The sequence below is a fragment of the Lactuca virosa genome, chromosome 5 (genome assembly GCF_052849685.1).
Source record: "Lactuca virosa cultivar CGN04683 chromosome 5, Lactuca_virosa_CGN04683_v6, whole genome shotgun sequence".
NCBI classification, from domain to species: Eukaryota; Viridiplantae; Streptophyta; class Magnoliopsida; order Asterales; family Asteraceae; genus Lactuca; species Lactuca virosa.
Genome location: NC_136430.1, coordinates 201,562,889 through 201,585,958, shown reverse-complemented (window position 1 = coordinate 201,585,958; position 23,070 = coordinate 201,562,889). Strand labels below are relative to the sequence as shown.

Here is a 23,070-nt window from a genome sequence, read left to right as displayed (position 1 = left end):
AAAAGCCTCTAAAAGATTTTGAGTGGAGCCTTAATAATGTGATATACGCAAATCATGTTTTCCCAATTAGGCTGTTACTTTCACTATAATCGTGAGCTACCTTACTCTTCTTATATTGAGCTTAGAGTTTTTTGCTTGGTCATCTCTTATAGCAGAGGTACATTTGGCTCCTTAACCACCTATACAATTCTTCTCCATCTCACTTCACATCATTCTTGTAACCCTTGAGACTCTCAGCACTTACCACTGAGGTTTATGGTTACACAACATCTGCGTTTATGATCTTAGTTTCGTGCTACTACGTACTAAGTGAAACCCAAAAATTCAATACCACTAATGAATTGACGGTGAACAATTAACATGTTCTAGTTTTCACCAAGGAATTAACGAATCCACTCTATGTGGAGTCACCATGAAATCTCTTTTCATTTTGAGAGATCCTTTTGAAATTGTCTATTACCAAGGCTTTTCTTCCCCAAGGATCCAATTTTACATTTTTTTTTGAGATTTCTTACTGAAAATTCAACAAGTTACTGAATATGTATCTAACCTACTTGTTCAACAGGCCACATTGGTCTCACAAGTACTTCATTCTGTTTTGATCTTATATCAAGAACGAAAACTTGAATTGAAGCGAAAGCCACCCTTACAAGCCTCATATCTAAAAGATGCCTTTCATTGCTTCTTCAAAAGTATTTGATCGTATTTTAACGGGAAACCACACAGACACTTTGAAGTCTCTCTTGACTTGAAAGGAAGAGATTCATGCCCGAGATCTACTGTTTTATGTCCTAATCGACATCAGACTATCCCACAAAATTTGATTTATTTACTTATCATTCACACTCTATGCACGAAAATCTTTGATTTTCCAAAAGTCTGGTTCTATTTTATATGAGCTAATTTTATAGCTTGGGTTCTAAAAAGCATTATGGTGATTTTCAATAAGGGTGACGATGGTTCATGTTATTTATGTGGGTGACGTTTCAGATAAAGCACAATGGATGAGTCAGCAATTATCCAATCGTTTCGTCGATTTGAAAAAGGTACTTTATATAGAAAGGCGCGTAAAAAGTGAAACGTCTTTTCTCTCTCCTGCGTCATCATCGGGGTTGCCAACTGTCTACTCCCCATCGCATCAGGAAACGTTTCACAAAAAGACGAGATTTTAGGCGGATCTTTCTCTCTCCTACTCTCAAGTATAAAAAGGTTTCTCACGATCAACTTTACTCTTTTACCACTCTCAAATCTTCTAAAAAGCAAAAGGCGATTTCTCTCACTATTCATCATCTTCTTCTCAAGCTTAATCCATGGCGGGATCCTCTTCTGTTCAAGATACCTCTGTTCACTCCAACCTTCTCAAGCTTAATTCATCTATGAACCCTACATGATGTACGTGGTGGAATGCCACAAATACTCTCCACTTGTCGATGCTCTTACAAAGGTGGAAGTTGTCCCCATGTCTTGCCTCTCTCACATCTATTCAACCGCTTACTATGACAAGGTTGCTGAGAGGATTCACTTTGACATTCACAATGAGAATACCTCGATTTCCAAGAATCGCTTCTGTGCCCTACTTGGTCTTGCTCACGAACCCACTCTGGTAAACCTTGACTCCATCACCACTGGTCAACTGTTCTCGATGTTCTACCAAATGGGGTATACTGAAACCCTAACCACTGTCACGAAGTTCAAGAAGTCCTGCCTTCCCCCACAATGGAACGGCCTCTTTACTCTCTTATTCAAGGGCCTCTCAGAGCGAAGCGCTGGATCAGATGGGGCAAGCAAGTCATTTATGACTATGCTTTATGGGTTGTACAATGGTGTACATCTGGACTTTGGGGCGGTCATATGGCAACAACTTGTTCAGAGTTTATACTCTTCTTCTCGCCATTCTGAAATCTCGTGTGGCAGATACTGGTCGATTGTCACAAAGTGGGCAATGGATCGTCTTCATGTACCAATCATGGCGGACTCCCTTCTCTCATCCATCGCAACATTCCACACAACAAAGATTATTGTCATTAATCCTTCCAAGTTTTTCTTTATTGGATCGATTCCAGAAGCCATGTATGCCTGTGTGTCTGAGGCAAGTAATGTCATTCAAGAATACAAGAAGCTTCCTTCTTCGGGTCCAAGGAAACTCACTCCTGCTATGATTCGCTCTATAGAGGAAGCAGACAAGCCTGCAAAGAGGGGAAAGAAACCAGAAAAACAAAAGGATGTGAGGGTTCTTAAAGCAGCTAAGGGGCAAACTCCAAGGAAGCGAAAGTCAGACAAGGCTGCTCCTTCCCAGCCTAAGCAGAAGAAGATCAAAAAGCCAGCTCGGAGGCTTATCCTTCAATCTTCTAGTGATTCAGATTCTGAGTATCTTCCTACAGGCAACAAACAACCTACTCTTACTTCATCCGAGAGCGAAAGCTCTGATGAGGAGGTTTCGGTTCGTGGTGATACTCCACCAAGGTCACCCACACCCGAGGTACCTGTTCGCTCCCCAGTACCTTCCTCTCCACATGTTTCTATTCCTATTTCCTTACCAACAACCTTCCCGGTTATCACCTCACAACCTACCTCTACCATTCCTATTCCCACTCCTCTATTTTCTGAAGCCACAAAAACGACCACCACCGGAGTTCAAACCAACGTATCTGATACGGGGGTTCAGTCTTCAGTTCCAGAAACAACCAAACCACTATCTCCCACACCTTCAACCGAAACCAACACTGTCCTTGGTGGTGAAGACATGGAATTTGATTCCTTCTACTACATCCCTTACCGTGTTCAAAGTGATGAAGAGGATGATGCTCCTATTACCAAAACGCACATTAAGGAGCTGAATGCCAAACTCGACACTCTCATGGCCTCTTCTTCCTCTCATCATCCATATTCTGAAGCTGCTATTTAGGGCATGCTTGACTCCTTTGTCAAGGCTCATGAAGCTTCTATTTCTAACGCCACAGCAGCTATTGCTGCTTCAACCAAAGTTTGCACAGACGCAACCGAAAAAGTCGATAAACTAATTCAAGATGCTAACATTTTTCTTGAGTCTTTACAGGGAGCAGCTGAGCTGAACGCTTCTAAAGTGACCAACTCAATTACCAAGCTCGAAGAGGTATTTACTGCTGAGAAGCAAAATTTTGTCACTCTTCGCCAAGATATTCAAAAGGACAATGCTGCTCTTTTATCCTCTCTCAATGAGCGTTTCACGAAGCTTCAAGCAGATCTAGCCATGGAGAACTCAGTCATGGTTGAGCTTGCTCTCAAGACAACTCAGCTGAAAACCAAGAATCTCCAACTTTCTCAGGCGAACAACGAGGTCAATCAACTTCGCTCTGAAAGGGCTGTCGTCAAAAGCTGTGTCTCATACGTACACGCCATTCTATCAAACGTCCTGGAGTCTCACGATCCAATTCTGACTATCTCTGTTCGACGCCATCTTGCTGACAAATTCCGTCCTGCCCTTGGGATGTTGAGTCGCATTGAAGGTGTTTCCGAGACTATGGTCCCTCCGAAACAAGGGGGAGAAGGACTAACATCTTTGTCTCAACCTCCACCTAAGTCTCAACCTCCTCCTACTTCCCAGCCAGAACAAAAGAAGACTGAGCATGCCTCGGGTTCGGGCTTTAAGGATAAAGGCAAGGGTACTGTGGATGACAGTGATGAGGAAGAGGAGACAATCGCTGAGGCTTTGAAGCGAAAGGCAAGGGAAAGGGAAATCGATCTTAACGCCAAGATTGTAAAAGAGGATGAAGAAAAAGAAAGAATATTAAAGGAGGCTCAGGATCTCCTAGAAAGCAAGAAAACCCTCTTTCCCTTTTGGACTCTGGAGAAGTTGATCAAAGAAGCCATTGATTCTCCTAGCACTCATTGGCTTGAGCCAGTAGTGTCCTTGGACTGTGAAAACACAAAGGACTCCCAATTTGATATGCCTATCACCTGAAAGGCGTTTGTGTTTCAATGCTTTCTTCCTATTGCAGAAGTCCCACATCCAGACCCAAAGGTTGATCGTGAGATCATTGATTACTACTTGGAGTTCGCTCAACCTCAATATCTCACTTGGAGTGCTCAGAAGATCATCACAGTTCGGGTCCTTAAGCCTCAAGCAGCAGGGAAGTACATCAATGTCAAGTTCAAAGTTACTAGAGGTTCGGCTTTGTCTGAGCATACCTTCTCTCTTGCTGATCTACCCAATCTCAATCCTCATGATTGGATTGTCGTGCACAACATTCTACTCTCCAACCCAGTTGAGTATGAGCCAATTATTGATCATCTTAAAAGATTACTATTCTGCTACATTCTGGAGGTAGCTAAGATGGATCAAGAGATCGCTTCGGTTCTCAGGAAGAAGCCCACTATTTTGCCTGTTGGTTCTGCAAGTGATGTCAACAAGATGAAGATGGTAAAGATTGATCCGGTCTTAAACTCTGTGATGTTTACCAAACAGGATGGTAAGAAATGCCTGTTCGCTTTAACTGATAAACATCTCTTTACTACTTCGTGCCTGGAGTATGTACTGGGAATTATTCACAGATGCAAGTAGAATAGTGAAAGCGACAAGAAGTACTTCACTGATATGATAAGATGGTATATCCACTTTCGTCATGTTCTTCTTGCTGTAATTCCATGCTTATTCAAGGTGGTGAAGCGAACTGCTGCTAATCAACCGAAGTGAAGGTCTCGCCCCAGTTGACGTAAAGGGGGAGATTGTTGGGATCATTTTGTTGCGTCCTGGGCTCGTTCCTTTTAGCCCAGTTTTGTAGCTGGTTTGGGCCTGTCCAACCGTGCATTATTTTATTCTAGGATTTTAGTATTTAAGGTGCATGCATGCATCCTTAGTTGGAAACTCTTTTGATAATTCTCATTATAGTATTGTAAACCCTAGCTCGCCTCTACAGTGGAAGTTCTTAATCGAGCTCTGCTGAGGCGTGGCTACGTTTGAATCATAAGCTTTATATTGATTCTATATTGTGTTCGTTGTCTTGTTCGATTTAATAGTTTGTTCTTTGTTAATATACCTGTGAAAGATCTAAACGATCAAAGAGATTTTATCTCATCAGAAATTATGCGAAGGCTCGAATTGAGTTTATCACCATAGATCATGAGGGCTTCACCAGAGGGAAGATTGAGACGAATAGCTTTTTCATAGCAAAGGATATCAGCACGATTGGGGCTCAACCAATCCATACTGATGATGACATCGAAGCTTTTTAAGGAAACTGGCATAAGGTCGATGAAAAAGGAATTATCGTTTAGGGTAAGGGTACAGCCTATGAATACGTCGTTAGTGCTCTCTTTCTTTCCGTTAGCCATATCAACGGTAAAATGTTTCGGTCAAAGGTTGAGGTTTATGCTTGAGAAGATGTTTGAATGCATGACTAACAAAACTTCTCTCCGCACCAGAATCGAAAAGAATGCATGCATAAACGTCATCAAGGAGGAACGTACCCGAAACAATGGTGGGATCTGCAACTGCCTCCTCCTGGCCCATTGCTAGTACTCTCCCAGTGTTTCCAGTTGTTGTTGCCTTGGGGCAATTTCTTTTGTAATGCCCAACTTCACCACAGCCATAACAGGCTTGACCGACACCTGCTCCAGAAGCATGATTGGTTGGTTGGGCTGGTGTTTTGCAACCTCGAGTTGTGTGCCCTTTCTTGCCACAACTGTTGCAGAGCATTTCATGGCATGGGCTGGGATTATGATGATAGTTACACTTGTCGCACCGAGGAAGGGTACCAGCATACCTATTGGTACGTGCTTGAGTTGTAGGAACAGCGACAGGAGTAGTAGCAGCGTGGACTGCTACCGTTTGCTGTTTCTTGGAGGGCTCCTGCGAAGGCTGGCCCTTTCGTTGCTTCCAGAAATTTCTCTTCCTAGCACGTGCCTTTGCTGGTTTGGGAGCGGCTGCCACTTTATCAAGATCAACCCTGTGATCTATCAAGGTGTGCGCCAGGCACTTGGTGCTGTCGAAAGTGGTAGGCCTAGCAGCCAAGACGTTTCCTTGGGTTGGGGGTGTCAATCCCCATATGTACCGCTCTATTTTCTTGCTTTCCGGGGTGACCATTCCCGGACAGAGGAGAGCCAGATCATAGAATCTAGCTGTATAGGAGGCAACATCGGAACCCTTCATCTTCAGGTTCCAAAGCTCGTGCTCCAGTTTCTGCATCTCGCCCCTTGGGCAGTATTCAGCAAGCATGAGTTCTTTCAGACTCTCCCAACCCATGGCATTGGCTATCGACAAGGTTAGGGATTTGACTCGACCATTCCACCAGGTCAATGCTTTGTCGGTGAAGGTACAAGCAGCGAACTTCACTTTGTTTGCTTCGGAGCATTCACAGATCTCGAAGACTGATTCGATCTTCTTGATCCATCGAGTTAGGGCAATAACACCTCCATTGCCGTCGAAGGATTTGGGTTTTGCGTTCATGAATTCCTTGTAGGAACACTCCTTCTGGTGTCCCTGGCCTCCACCAAGGTTTTGGGGTTCTGGTCCACCTCCTGATCCACCCGAGCCGCCCGGGTTAACTTGTGCCAATACCTCATTCGCGGCGGCTGAAACTGCTGCCTGGAACATGGCAGGATCGAACTGAGGAGGTAGTGGTGGTGTTGGATCCGTCGGGGGATTGTTGTTCTTTCTGTTGGGTCTCTTTCTGGGAGGCATCTTGTTCTAAAAATAATCAGGAAGAAGAGGATGGTAAGTCCCCTAGATTTTTAAATCAAGATATACGAAACAAGATATATTTCAGCCTGATAGATAGAGTGTTCTACTAAGCGATAAACAAGGAAAAGTTACTAAAGTAAGTAAACTATCGCTAGAGGGAATGAGTAGCGACACTTGGAAATGAATCTCTGCAATGTATTTGACTCTAGTAAAAATACTCCTATAATATTTTATGTTATATGCTTGTTATACTGATATCTTATTGTATGAATACTTGGTAAGTTTTAGGTCTACTACAACATCACCGTCACTCCCAAGCACATGTTGGCCATGTCTCGAATAAATATAGTTGATCAGGCTATATTGACCCTAGACATGATTACATAACTGCCCAGGTTTAACCGCAGTTTCCAATATCCAATTACTTATGTTTTGTTCTACTCATGATATTGTTTCTGGTACGTATGTCTACTTGTATACTTCTTGTAAAATACTTATATTTTAAAGTATAATTTTAATTCAGAGTGCTTCGGCCCCTTAGTGTTTACAGTTGTATACCATGTAAGGTTCGGTATACTTAGTTCACCATAAAGAATAGTCTGATACCAATCTGTCACACCCCCGAACCGTAAAACAAACGACGGAAACGTCTGGGGGTGGATGACGTCATTCGTAGTATCATAACAATTGCATCATAGTAATCAAAGTAAACACAACCATTACATTACATCTGAATATTTACATCTGTTTGAAAACATAGTTTGTATACATCAAAAATATAACAAAAGTAAAAGACGTGGCTCTATACATATTCCATCTTCTCAAAACTCCAAGAAGTACCTGTCTATTGATCACCTGAGAATACAAGCGATTTTGAAAACATATCAGCATAAAGCTGGTGAGTTCATAAGCATGTTTTTGTAATGAAAATTTGTAAGGAGATCTGTATAATGTGTATATGTTTTCCAAAAAATCTAATATTTTCTAACATATTTGTTCGACACATTAAGTGAAGTATGAATCGTTTTTGAAAACCATAGTTATTATCGGTAAGTAATGTATGTTCTGTTTTGGAAACCTTGGCTACCGCCAGCATGTAAACTAATGAAGTTTAGTCTGGGAAAATCCCTTATTTTCCCTGGTGTACGTGTGTTTGTTGCTTTAATAGTACTGAAACTGTAAGGCATAAGTATCACACTTATGTTATTAAAGAAATTGTTCGTAAGCAGTGTATTATTACGTAAAAGTGTCGTATTATTGGCGAGTTTTATGACCATACTTAAACTTGACATGACGTGAAACGGACGCTGATATCCTTTATGACATTTGTCACCCGTAAGTCGGTGACTACACTACTCACACTACGTGTTAGGTTTATTACCTCTTTCGTCGTAACTAGTAACTATAAAATCAGGTCACGAAATTTCATTTGAGGGTGACTATTATTCATAAGTTTATTTTACATAGACTTTGGTGATGAACTGTTTACAAGACACTATAAAATTAGAACATGATACTCACAAAACTAAGATAACCTAGTTCTTATGACATTAGATTTAGAACCATTAGCGAAGACTTACCAACGTTACATCTTTAAACTCTATGAGAGAAAGATGCCTCCACGTAGACCAATCAGGCGCGTCGTCAACAACACGTCAACAAATCCACCACCACCGCCTCCACCACATTACGACCCTGCTGTCTTTCAGGTTGTAGTGACAGCTGCCAAGACTCAAATCCACGCAAGTGGTGCCAGTGGAGCGGGTAGTGGTGCCAACCATTCTAACCACGGAGAAAGCCACGGACACCCAAGGGAGGTTCCTATAAAGACTTCACGAATACCAAACCCAAATCCTTTGATGACACAGGAGGCGTCATTGCTCTAACATGCTGGTTCGAAAAGACAGAATCAATATTTGAAATCTGTGTGTATCCCAAAGAAAGCAAAGTCAAATTTGCAGCCTGTACTTTCATGGATAGAGCCCTCTCCTGGTGGAACAACTATGTCAAATCATTGACTCTTCCGGTAGTCAATGCCATGAGTTAGGAAGACTTAAAGGACCTAATGCTAGCAGAATACTGCCCGAGGGGCGAGGTGCAAAAGCTAGAGCAAGAACTCTAGAATCTGACGATGAAGGACTCTGACATTTCATCCTACACTGCCAGATTTAGTGACCTAGCTATTCTATGCCCCGGGATGGTCACACCGGAAAGTAAGAAAGTGGAAAGGTACATCTAGGGCTATCTCCTCAGATCCAAGAAAACGGGATAGCTGCGAACCCACTTACTTTCGATAGCGCCAAGCGTCTGGCACAAACAGTCATGGATCATGGAGTTCGCCAAGGCTTCATGACGGCCATTCCTGAGCAACCCAAGGAAGGTAGTAACAAAAAGAAGTTTTTGAACAAAAGGAAGGGCAAATCATCACAAGAGTCCTCAAAGAAACAACAAACCGTGGTAGTTCACGCTGCTATTGTTCCTGCTACTCCAGCACCCACCAATTGATATGCTGGAAACCTTCCAAAGTGTAACAAATGCAACTTTCATCACACGGGAGTTTGTCGAGAAATGCACTGCAACAACTACAACAGGAAGGGGGACACCGCCCGTTTTTGTAGGGCACCGGCGCAACCAATCTCGCAGGTCCCCGGTATCGGAGTAAGTCAGGCTTGTTATGGGTGTGGTGAAACGGGACACTTCAAGAGGGACTGTCCACTAGCAAGGAATGCTGGGGGAGATGGAAGGATACTGAGGATCACCACAGGAGAGATTGTCCCGGAACCACCTACAAATCATGGTACGTTTCCTAATAAAAATATTTCAATGCTTAAAACTTTTACTAAAACTTTTGCCAATTAAAGCATAATCATAAATTTGCTTCCTCATCCGAACAAATCACATTATTCATATAAAAACTAAGGATCCTTGCAGGTGAACTATGATGGCTTAGAGTAAACTTTAGAGTCATATATAATTAAGACTTTACAGACTTAGAGTGCGTGACTCCGCCTTATTTCATGTTCCTTGTCTGGTTGTGGACTTTGGGCAGAGTCACTCAGTCGACCGTCCTCTCAATCTTAATTATATGCGACTATTTTACACCAATTGATTATAAAGGGATATGGTAAGGATCATACTACGAAATTTCGTCAATATGTATCAAAGCACTCGTATTGCTAGTACTTGCTTAATGCGGTACAAAATTTTTGCAGTAGTAACAACAATGATAAAAGTGAAAACACTAAAGACGTACGCATAAAATGCACTATTGCTCTAACAATCACTTCTTCCAAATCGACTTAACACCTGTTTCAATAAGAAGTTCCGACGTCGTCTTATGACATGAATTGGCTTGGTCCCCACCATACCAATTTCATATGGTACGAGGATACCTTTTGCCTTAACTGACCGACTAACAAAACCCATTCAATCTATAACGACAAACTTGACATAAAACTCGGAATCGTCTCTCGCTTCAAAACCCAGGAGTACCCATGCGAGGGGTACCACGCTCTTTCCTAGCCCACAATAGAAATAGGAAACAAGAAGCAAAAGACATCAAGGGTATTCCAGAGGTTTATAACCTTGCCAAGGTGTTCCCAGAAGTCCTTTCGGAAATACCACCCATGTGCCAAGTTGAGTTCGAGTTCGACTCGACTCTTGAAGCCATTCCCATAGCCAAATCCCCAATACCACTTAGCACCAACATAAATACAAAAATCGTCCAGTCGATGAAACGACCTAATAGGTAAGGAAATTAGCAGACTGAGCCTCTCCTCTCGAAGAACACCAGTATGGCTCGTGAATAAGAAAGGCAGATTGTCCATATGACCATTGACTACCAAGAGCCAAACCAACCCGCCATCAAGGGCCAATATTCCCTATTCCGAGTCGGTGACCTATTCAACCCACTTTGTTCGAGAGAAATTAAATGAAAGCTTGATTTCGTTGTCTCATGTTCCTACATCTCTTCAACAAGCTGACATTTTTACCAAGTCATTACAACCAACAATGCATTTACAAGTTGTTTCCAAGTTAGGATTCATGCCCTACTCTCCATCTTGAGGGGGGATGTTAGACAGTTACATTTTCAGTTAATATAGTTAGAATTAGTTAAAGGGTATTTTAGTCTTTTTATAGTAATTCTATTAGTTTGTTAGTTGGTTGTTGATTCTCTTTCTTCGTGTATATGTAACTGTTGTTCAAAATAGTAAATGAATGAAAGAATGAATTTTTTTATCTTGCATCATGATCCATAGTCTCTCTCAAGTTTGGTCACGAACCGACAATCAAAAGCACCAAGAAAAAAATCTAATTGTTTAATTAAATCACTTGTCTAAAATTTCAGAAAAAATCAATAAGATTTTAGTAATAAAACTGTGATTGACCAATAAAGACTATGATATGCTATCGAGCTTCCATTATTGTAATGGTCATATTGTTTACAGAATAGGCCTCTAGCTTTCTTTCAACCGAAGTCGACTTCGAGGCAGTTCTGCCAATGAAGAATGTTGGCTACTTTAGGAAAGGTAATGACATGGTGTCATTGTTAAGCATAGAGATCACGTCCGACATCTTTGGTCTATCCAATGCGTTTTCTTGTACGCAAAGAAGTGCCACATGGATAGTCCTTAATAATTGGGGTATGCCATGAGTATCTGCTAGAGTTGGGTCTTCTAACATCAATGCATCCCCTTTTAGCCATAGCACCCATGCCTAAAAACATTTCACATTCTCCAATAATTACATGTAATTCGACTTTTCAAGTCAAAACTACATATTATTCTAATGCATTGGATGTAAAAACCAGGTATATTTCAAGTGAAACTTACGTATCCGATTATATTGACAATTTTGTTAAGATAGGAAAAGCTTTCATTTCTTCTTCCACTGACAATTTCTAAGTTCAAGACTCCAAAGCTGAAGACGTCAGATTTCACCGAGAAAGTCCCTGCCATTGCATACTCAGGAGACATGTAACCACTACGTGATGTATTTCACATAGATTCAGTACCTCAAAGACCAAATATCATTCATACTTCAGGGTATATATTAATATCTCCATGATCCCATCTTAGTACCTGTGACATCTCCAATTTCACGGCCAGAAAAGACCGATTTGTTTATGCTTTGTTTTTAAAATCAGAGTAATCTTTTAAAGAAAACAGTTGCGGAATTTGTTCCCAAAACAAAATATGATATGAATTTATCATAGCATTTCTTTAAAGAAACGTATTTTCATTATATAACAAAATCTCGGGATGTCATGTTCAATACAGACCAAAAGCATAAACAGAACAATTTGACATTACAGCAGTTATTTACAACTACTAGTCTATTATCCAAAATCTCTCGTCAAGTCCACCAACTTATACTCTTGTGCCATTACCTGTAATACAAAGAAAACTGAGTGGGTCAGGCTTGGGAGCCTGGTGAGCATATAGGGTTTTCAACCCACAATGCTCTATCATATATATATGTTAGAACTCACAAACATATACAATTTCACTATATACAAGCAACTTTTATCCCACCCCATCGATCCTCACAATGACACGATCTAAACTCTCATATCTAAAATTTTCCTCTTTACCTGATCCCTACTCACGGATCTAAAACTATCCTCTTCACCCGATCCATACTCACAGATCTAAAACTAACCTTTTCACCTGATCCATACTCACGGATCTAAAACTAACCTTTTCCCCTGATCCATACTCGCGAATCTAAAACTACCTAATCCATACTCACAGATCTAAAACTGCCTGATCCATACTCACGGATCTAAAACTAACCTCCTGATCTGATCCATACTCCCGGATCGATAATTGTACCCAATCCATACTCCCGGAATAGGGACAATTAATTATACCTTAATCCTGATCTGATCCATACTCCCGGATCAATAACTGTGCCCAATCCATACTCCCGGACTAGGGACAATTAACTTAGTCTTAATCCATACTCCCGGATTAATAACAAGTTTTATCTCTTTACCTGATCCATACTCCCGGATCTAAAACTAACCTCTTGGTCTAATCCATACTCACGGATCTAAAACTAGCCTCTTGATCTGATCCCTACTCACGGATCTAACTAACCTCTTGATCTGATCCATACTCACGGATCTCATCTACCCATGTCCTACCCAACATATTTGTAGTTACAAAATACATATACAGTTTAACTCATTAAAACCTATATAGTTCATCCATTCCACCAACATCTCAAATAAACAAAAATATATAAACACATAGCACGTATTTCATAGCAAATACTTCATATTTATGTGTTAGAAGAAAGTGACTATACACTCACTTGATTAGAAGATGATCGGACAGCGCTACGACGCTTAAAATAATCTTTTCCGACGAAACCGGGATGTTTCCTCCAAAACCGGGCTTCACGCGGGCAGAGCTTCGGCTCGGGAATTTTACTCCTCGGGATCTTCGGGGCTTTGGGACTTGCTTCGGGGCTCGGGATTAATACCGGGGCTTCGGGATATTTCTTGCACGAAAAACGAGGCAAAAACGCGAGAGAAGGAAAGAAATGAGCAATAGAACTCGGCTGCACTCGACATCTATTTATAAGGGTTGAAACCCCGAATTACGCTGGGCGTAATTAAAGTTACGCTGGGCGTAATGTGGATAAGGCCGGTGACTCCCCCCCTTTTGGATAATATCGGAATTTATAATTAAATTTAAACTTTAATTATTTAATAAACTTCAAAAACTCATATCTTCCTCATACGAACTCCGTTTTCGACGTTCTTTATATCCACACGTAGGTGAGACTACGCTCTACAACTTTCGTTTAGACTCCGGCGGCTAATTTTGAATTTATTTTTATTATTTATTTTTAGTAGGCCAGGACAGGAAAACTCCGTTATAAATTCATAATTTCTTCATCTGACGTCCGTTTTCGTCTGTCTTTTTACCGTTGCACTACTATCAACAAGATCTTTGATTCTTGTTTAGATTGTTTCGGCTAAAAACCACTCGATCTCAAATCGAGTATTCGGGCTGCATACCGCTAAGTCGAAACTTAGAAAAATCATAACTTCCTCATACGAAGTCAGATTTGGACATTCTTTTTATGCACGTTCTCGGTTTAACGTATTCTACGACTTTCGATTAGATCGCTAAGGCCAAATCTTGCTCTATCGTAAATTCACTATTTACGTCGCGCTGTGTCGTGCCGATTCTGTCGCGAAACTTCGACAGGTCATACCTTCTTCGTTATAACTCGGATTTCGGCGTTCTTTATATGTACAAAATCCTTGTAACATATACTACAACTTAGTTAAGATTATTCCTTCAAAATAATCTTCCATGAAAAAGTCATTTTTGACGCTCATTGTCTCTAAATTGACTAGCCCTGATCTACGGGCGTTACAATTATCTCCCCCTTAGGATGATTACGTCCTGGAATCATCAACGAAATAGGACTCGTATATTGACTCCATACGTTACCTCTCCATCCTAAGTAATAACCTTGATGCTCAATCCTGCACCTGCTCTTCGTACTATGTTGAATTTTTCAATCGTAACTTTCGAGGACAAAGCAACTCCTTATTGAGGACTCCTTCTTCTTCTTAGGATAAATACTTTCCTTTATCTATTGTAACAGACCGATGGGTCATGTTCTAATGACCTTTCATCATATAATACAACGCTTAGACCTAAGTCTCTTAGAGTCAAATTCCAAAATGGAATATACCTTCCTTCATATTCTAATGTGATATAATCACATCTTAACTTGTAGCATTTCTAGCTATGAACCTATTTAACAACGAGCACGATACCAACGATCGCATAAATTTCAACCTTCTGACTTACGTCAGATGTTACCTCGAACTTGGTTCTCTGAACCTTGTAACAACTCATCGCAGTCGAACTCAAATTTATATGACCACTACGGTCGGAATAACAACATCTCACTAGTCATTACCGAAACAAGGGTAATGACATACTCGAATAAAACGGAATCACTTACTAGCTTCTTGGTAACCTTGTGACTTTTCCTGATCCAAGTGCGAGTCCTGTGCTTCCGGTAGTATATGCATCTACTACCTTTCACACCTACTCGTACTCGTCCCAAGTATTATCCCGCAGTCGACCAAGTCACCATACAAGAAAATCATACAATCATTCAACACACCAAATAACAAAACTAGGGTTTATATTAATTCCCTGAAACTATTACACAAAAGTTCAAGTTCACCCTATACTATGCCTCTAATAGGCTACACCATAACTTACTATTCACATTGCTACTTCATAAATTGATCTTTGGATATAAAATCCTCATCCTTGATTCCTCGTGTTGTCATCTGCTTCATCAAAGATCATTTGAAATGCTCTTGCCTTTGGCTTTGGCAGCACATTTGGCTTTGTAATCTCTTCCCTTCCTGGGCAGTTTTGTTTGAAGTGTCCTTCTTCACCACACTTAAAGCAGGCTTCTCTTTTGTTTGTGCATTCGCTGGCATAATGACCAGTCTTCCCGCATTTGAAGCAGGTCATTTCTTTAGTGCATCTCCCAATGTGCTTCCTCTTTCACTTATCACACCATTGTGCTTCTTCTTCGAACTTTTTCGAACCAGACTTCGAAAATTTCTATTCTCATCGGACCTTGAGGATCCTTCAAACTTTCTTTTCTCGCCAACTTCAACCTTGTTGGCGGTTCTTCCCTTAATCATATCTTCAACAGACTTGGCAGCCCAGATAGCTGCCTCCAGAGTAAGTGCCTGACGCACTGGCACCGCATACTCCCATGGGAGTCCCTTTGCGAACCGGTCAACTTTAGTCAGAGCGCCTGGGACGATGCGCAAAGCAAACTCCATCTTGTCTGTGAAGGCATTAGTGTATTCATCAACTGACATGCTGCCTTTTGTCAATGTCAGAAACTTGTTCTCCTACTCTAGCAGATTTTGGGCCGAGCAGAACTTGCGCTTGAATTGCACCATGAACTTTGCCCAAGTCAGTTGCAGTGGCTCATTACGGCTTAGGGTCTTCCCTAGAGTGTTCCACCAGCGAACAGCGCCACCTCTAAACTGACGCACTACAAATATGGTTTGTAACTTGCCCTTGCAACCACATGTCATAAAGGCTAATTCCATTTCCGAAATCCAATCCATGACTCCAATAGGATCCTCCTTCCCAGTGAAGTTCGATGGTTTGCAAGTCAAAAAGTCTTTGTACTTGCATCCAAGTCCATCAATTCCTCCCTCCTGATGGTTTTGTCTAACTAACGGTGGGTTGGCTTGACCAATAGTCCCACTGAAGCTACCTCCCTCCGAATCCCCTCCATTCACTTCGGGCTCTTCCATTTGAATTGACAGTTCTTCACGATTCTGCCTAAGTAGACGTCTTGTTTCTTCCATCTGACGATCCAACATTGTTTGAATCATCATTTGTACACCGACCATTGTTATTCGCTCAGGTGATGCTGCTACAACAGCCACTCGCTCAATCACAGGTGGTTGATTCCTGTTTTCATTTGCATTTCCAGCTCCACTTCTGGTTCTTGCCATTTTTAATCTATACACCGAATAAGGTGAATTTAGATCCTCATTCACGGTAGATATTTAAATCATCCTTATCACTCCGAAACGTTTACATGCTAGTTCTAATATCGTAATCATACGCTTAGAATCCTACACACATAAGGTTTCCAGATCCGGTCGGCAACAGACCATGGATCTGAACAAATAATAGCATCGATATAGCTATCACACAAAACATTTAGCACATAAAAACATTTTAGGCATCATTCCTAAAATAAACTAGTGCTTGTGTCAATTTAGGTGTACTACCTAACATATTTTAGACACACTCCTCACAATCATTACTTAGCATTCTAAGTTTAAGTCTAGAAATTTCCTACAAATTCCTAGTTTGCTTAAACTAATGCTCTGATACCAACTGTGACATCCCCAATTTCACGGCCAGAAAAGACCGATTTGTTTATGCTTTGTTTTTAAAATAAGAGTAATCTTTTAAAGAAAACAATTGCGGAATTTGTTCCCAAAACAAAATATGATAAGAATTTATCAAAACATTTCTTTAAAGAAAAGTATTTTCATTATATAACAAAATCTCGGGATGTCATGTTCAATACAGACCAAAACCATAAACAGAACAATTTGACATTACAGCAGTTATTTACAACTACTAGTCTATTATCCAAAATCTCTCGTCCAGTCCTCCAACTTATACTCTTGTGCCATTACCTGTAATACAAAGAAAACTAAGTGGGTTAGGCTTGGGAGCCTGGTGAGCATATAGGGTTTTCAACCCACAATGTTATATCATATATATATATATATATATATATATATATATATATATATATATATATTAGAACTCACAAACATATACAATTTCACTATATACAAGCAACTTTTATCCCACCCCATCGATCCTCACAATGACACGATCTAAACTCTCGTATCTAAAATTTTCCTCTTTACCTGATCCCTACTCACGGATCTAAAACTATCCTCTTCACCCGATCCATACTCACAGATCTAAAACTAACCTTTTCACCTGATCCATACTCACGGATCTAAAACTAACCTTTTCCCCTGATCCATACTCGCGGATCTAAAACTACCTAATCCATACTCACAGATCTAAAACTGCCTGATCCATACTCACGGATCTAAAATTAACCTCCTGATCTGATCCATACTCCCGGATCGATAATTGTACCCAATCCATACTCCCGGAATAGGGACAATTAATTATACCTTAATCCTGATCTGATCCATACTCCCGGATCAATAACTGTGCCCAATCCATACTCCCGGACTAGGGACAATTAACTTAGTCTTAATCCATACTCCCGGATTAATAACAAGTTTTATCTCTTTACCTGATCCATACTCCCAGATCTAAAACTAACCTCTTGGTCTAATCCATACTCACGGATCTAAAACTAGCCTCTTGATCTGATCCCTACTCATGGATCTAACTAACCTCTTGATCTGATCCGTACTCACGGATCTCATCTACCCATGTCCTACCCAACATATTTGTAGTTACAAAATACATATACAGTTTAACTCATTAAAACCTATATAGTTCATCCATTCCACCAACATCTCAAATAAACAAAAATATATAAACACATAGCACGTGTTTCATAGCAAATACTTCGTATTTATGTGTTAGAAGAAAGTGACTATACACTCACTTGATTAGAAGATGATCGGACAGCGCTACGACGCTTAAAATAATCTTTTCCGACGAAACCGGGATGTTTCCTCCAAAACCGGGCTTCACGCGGGTAGAGCTTCGGCTCGGGAATTTTACTCCTCGGGATCTTCGGGGCTTTGGGACTTGCTTCGGGGCTCGGGATTAATATCGGGGCTTCGGGATATTTCTTGCACGAAAAACGAGGCAAAAACGCGAGAGAAGGAAAGAAATGAGCAATATAACTCGGCTGCACTCGACATCTATTTATAGGGGCTGAAACCCCGAATTACCTTGGGCGTAATTAAAGTTACGCTGGGCGTAATGTGGATAAGGCCGGTGACTCCCCCCCTTTTGGATAATATCGGAATTTATAATTAAATTTAATACTTTAATTATTTAATAAACTTCAAAAATTCATATCTTCCTCTTACAAACTCCGTTTTCGACGTTCTTTATATCCACACGTAGGTGAGACTACGCTCTACAACTTTCGTTTAGACTCCGGCGGCTAATTTTGAATTTATTTTTATTATTTATTTTTAGTAGGCCAGGACAGGAAAACTCCGTTATAAATTCATAATTTTTTCATCCGACGTCCGTTTTCGTCTGTCTTTTTACCGTTGCACTACTATCAACAAGATCTTTGATTCTTGTTTAGATTGTTTCGGCTAAAAACCGCTCGATCTCAAATCGAGTATTCGGGCTGCATACCGCTAAGTCGAAACTTAGAAAAATCATAACTTCCTCATACGAAGTCAGATTTGGACATTCTTTTTATGTACGTTCTCGGTTTAACGTATTCTACGACTTTCGATTAGATCGCTAAGGCCAAATCTTGCTCTATCGTAAATTCACTATTAAGTCGCGCTGTGTCGTGCCGGTTCTGTTACGAAACTTCGACAGGTCATACCTTCTTCGTTATAACTCGGATTTCGGCGTTCTTTATATGTACAAAATCCTTGTAACATATACTACAACTTAGTTAAGATTATTCCTTCAAAATAATCTTCCATGAAAAAGTCATTTTTGACGCTCATTGTCTCTAAATTGACTAGCCCTGATCTACGGGCGTTACAATTATCTCCCTCTTAGGATGATTACGTCCAGGAATCATCAACGAAATAGGACTCGTATATTGACTCCATACGTTACCTCTCCATCCTAAGTAATAACCTTGATGCTCAATCCTGCACCTGCTCTTCGTACTATGTTGAATTTTTCAATCGTAACTTTCGAGGACAAAGCAACTCCTTATTGAGGACTCCTTATTCTTCTTAGGATAAATACTTTCCTTTATCTATTGTAACAGACCGATGGGTCATGTTCTAATGACCTTTCATCATATAATACAACGCTTAGACCCAAGTCTCTTAGAGTCAAATTCCGAAATGGAATATACCTTCCTTCATATTCTAATGTGATATAATCACATCTTAACTTGTAGCATTTCTAGCTATGAACCTATTTAACAACGAGCACGATACCAACGATCGCATAAATTTCAACCTTCTGACTTACGTCAGATGTTACCTCGAACTTGGTTCTCTGAACCTTGTAACAACTCATCGCAGTCGAACTCAAATTTATATGACCACTAGGGTCGGAATAACAACCATCTCACTAGTCATTACCGAAACAAGGGTAATGACATACTCGAATAAAACGGAATCACTTACTAGCTTCTTGGTAACCATGTGACTTTTCCTGATCCAAGTGCGAGTCCTGTTCTTCCGGTAGTATATGCATCTACTACCTTTCACACCTACTCGTACTCGTCCCAAGTATTGTCCCGCAGTCGACGAAGTCACCATACAAGAAAATCATACAATCATTCAACACACCAAATAACAAAACTAGGGTTTATATTAATTCCTTGAAACTATTACACAAAAGTTCAAGTTCACCCTATACTATGCCTCTAATAGGCTACACCATAAGTTACTATTCACATTGCTACTTCATAACTTGATCTTTGGATATAAAATCCTCATCCTTGATTCCTCGCGTTGTCATCTGCTTCATCAAGGATCATTTGAAATGCTCTTGCCTTTGGCTTTGGCAGCACATTTGGCTTTGTAATCTCTTCCCTTCCTGGGCAGTTTTGTTTGAAGTGTCCTTCTTCACCACACTTAAAGCAGGCTTCTCTTTTGTTTGTGCATTCGCTGGCATAATGACCAGTCTTCCCGCATTTGAAGCAGGTCATTTATTTAGTGCATCTCCCAATGTGCTTCCTCTTTCACTTATCACACCATTGTGCTTCTTCTTCGAACTTTTTCGAACCAGACTTCGAAAATTTTCTATTCTCATCGGACCTTGAGGATCCTTCAAACTTTCTTTTCTCGCCAACTTCAACCTTGCTGGCGGTTCTTCCCTTAATCATATCTTCAACAGACTTGGCAGCCCAGATAGCTGCCTCCAGAGTAAGTGCCTGACGCACTGGCACCGCATACTCCCATGGGAGTCCCTTTGCGAACCGGTCAACTTTAGTCAGATCGCCTGGGACGATGCGCAAAGCAAACTCCATCTTGTCTGTGAAGGAATTAGTGTATTCATCAACTGACATGCTGCCTTTTGTCAATGTCAGAAACTTGTTCTCCTACTCTAGCAGATTTTGGGCCGAGCAGAACTTGCGCTTGAATTGCACCATGAACTTTGCCCAAGTCAGTTGCAGTGGCTCATTACGGCTTAGGGTCTTCCCTAGAGTGTTCCACCAGCGAACAGCGCCACCTCTAAACTGACGCACTACAAATATGGTTTGTAACTTGCCCTTGCAACCACATGTCATAAAGGCTAATTCCATTTCCGAAATCCAATCCATGACTCCAATAGGATCCTCCTTCCCAGTGAAGTTCGATGGTTTGCAAGTCAAAAAGTCTTTGTACTTGCATCCAAGTCCATCAATTCCTCCCTCCTGATGGTTTTGTCTAACTAACGGTGGGTTGGCTTGACCAATAGTCCCACTGAAGTTACCTCCCTCCGAATCCCCTCCATTCACTTCGGGCTCTTCCATTTGAATTGACAGTTCTTCACGATTCTGCCTAAGTAGACGTCTTGTTTCTTCCATCTGACGATCCAACATTGTTTGAATCATCATTTGTACACCGGCCATTGTTATTCGCTCAGGTGATGCTGCTACAACAGCCACTCGCTCAATCACAGGTGGTTGATTCCTGTTTTCATTTGCATTTCCAGCTCCACTTCTGGTTCTTGCCATTTTTGATCTATACACCGAATAAGGTGAATTTAGATCCTCATTCACGGTAGATATTTAAATCATCCTTATCACTCCGAAACGTTTACATGCTAGTTCTTATATCGTAATCATACGCTTAGAATCCTACACACATAAGGTTTCCAGATCCGGTCGGCAACAGACCATGGATCCGAACAAATAATAGCATCGATATAGCTATCACACAAAACATTTAGCACATAAAAACATTTTAGGCATCATTCCTAAAATAAACTAGTGCTTGTGTCAATTTAGGTGTACTACCTAACATATTTTAGACACACTCCTCACGATCATTACTTAGCATTCTAAGTTTAAGTCTAGAAATTTCCTACAAATTCCTAGTTCGCTTAAACTAATGCTCTGATACCAACTGTGACATCCCCAATTTCACGGCCAGAAAAGACCGATTTGTTTATGCTTTGTTTTTAAAATAAGAGTAATGTTTTAAAGAAAACAGTTGCGGAATTTGTTCCCAAAACAAAATATGATAAGAATTTATCAAAGCATTTCTTTAAAGAAACGTATTTTCATTATATAACAAAATCTCGGGATGATGTTCAATACAGACCAAAAGCATAAACAGAACAATTTGACCTTACAGCAGTTATTTACAACTACTAGTCTATTATCCAAAATCTCTCATCAAGTCCTCCAACTTATACTCTTGTGCCATTACCTGGAATACAAAGAAAACTGAGTGGGTTAGGCTTGAGAGCCTGGTGAGCATATAGGGTTTTCAACCAACAATGTTATATCATATATATATATATATATATATATATATATATATATATATATATATATATATATATATATATATATATATTAGAACTCACAAACATATACAATTTCACTATATACAAGCAACTTTTATCCCACCCCATCGATCCTCACAATGACACGATCTAAACTCTCGTATCTAAAATTTTCCTCTTTACCTGATCCCTACTCACGGATCTAAAACTATCCTCTTCACCCGATCCATACTCACAGATCTAAAACTAACCTTTTCACCTGATCCATACTCACGGATCTAAAACTAACCTTTTCCCCTGATCCATACTCGCGGATCTAAAACTACCTGATCCATATTCACAGATCTAAAACTGCCTGATCCATACTCACAGATCTAAAACTAACCTCCTGATCTGATCCATACTCCCGGATCAATAATTGTACCCAATCCATACTCCCGGAATAGGGACAATTAATTATACCTTAATCCTGATCTGATCCATACTCCCGGATCAATAACTGTGCCCAATCCATACTCCCGGACTAGGGACAATTAACTTAGTCTTAATCCATACTCCCGGACTAATAACAAGTTTTATCTCTTTACCTGATCCATACTCCCGGATCTAAAACTAACCTCTTGGTCTAATCCATACTCACGGATCTAAAACTAGCCTCTTGATCTGATCCCTACTCATGGATCTAACTAACCTCTTGATCTGATCCGTACTCACGGATCTCATCTACCCATGTCCTACCCAACATATTTGTAGTTACAAAATACATATACAGTTTAACTCATTAAAACCTATATAGTTCATCCATTCCACCAACATCTCAAATAAACAAAACTATATAAACACATAGCACGTGTTTCATAGCAAATACTTCGTACTTATGTGTTAGAAGAAAGTGACTATACACTCACTTGATTAGAAGATGATCGGACAGCGCTACGACGTTTAAAATAATCTTTTCCGACGAAATCGGGATGTTTCCTCCAAAACCGGGCTTCATGCGGGCAGAGCTTCGGCTCGGGAATTTTACTCCTCGGGATCTTCGGGGCTTTGGGACTTGCTTCGGGGCTCGGGATTAATACCGGGGCTTCGGGATATTTCTTGCACGAAAAACGAGGCAAAAACGCGAGAGAAGGAAAGAAATGAGCAATAGAACTCGGCTGCACTCGACATCTATTTATAGGGGCTGAAACCCCGAATTACGCTTGGCGTAATTAAAGTTACGCT

At 40.5% G+C, this 23,070-nt stretch overlaps 1 pseudogene; it reads right to left on the bottom strand.

Moving 5' to 3' along the window:
- Nucleotides 1-11,065: 11,065 nt before the first annotated feature.
- LOC145112238 (G-type lectin S-receptor-like serine/threonine-protein kinase At1g67520) overlaps nucleotides 11,066-23,070 on the bottom strand; it is a 57,529-nt pseudogene continuing 45,524 nt past the window's right edge.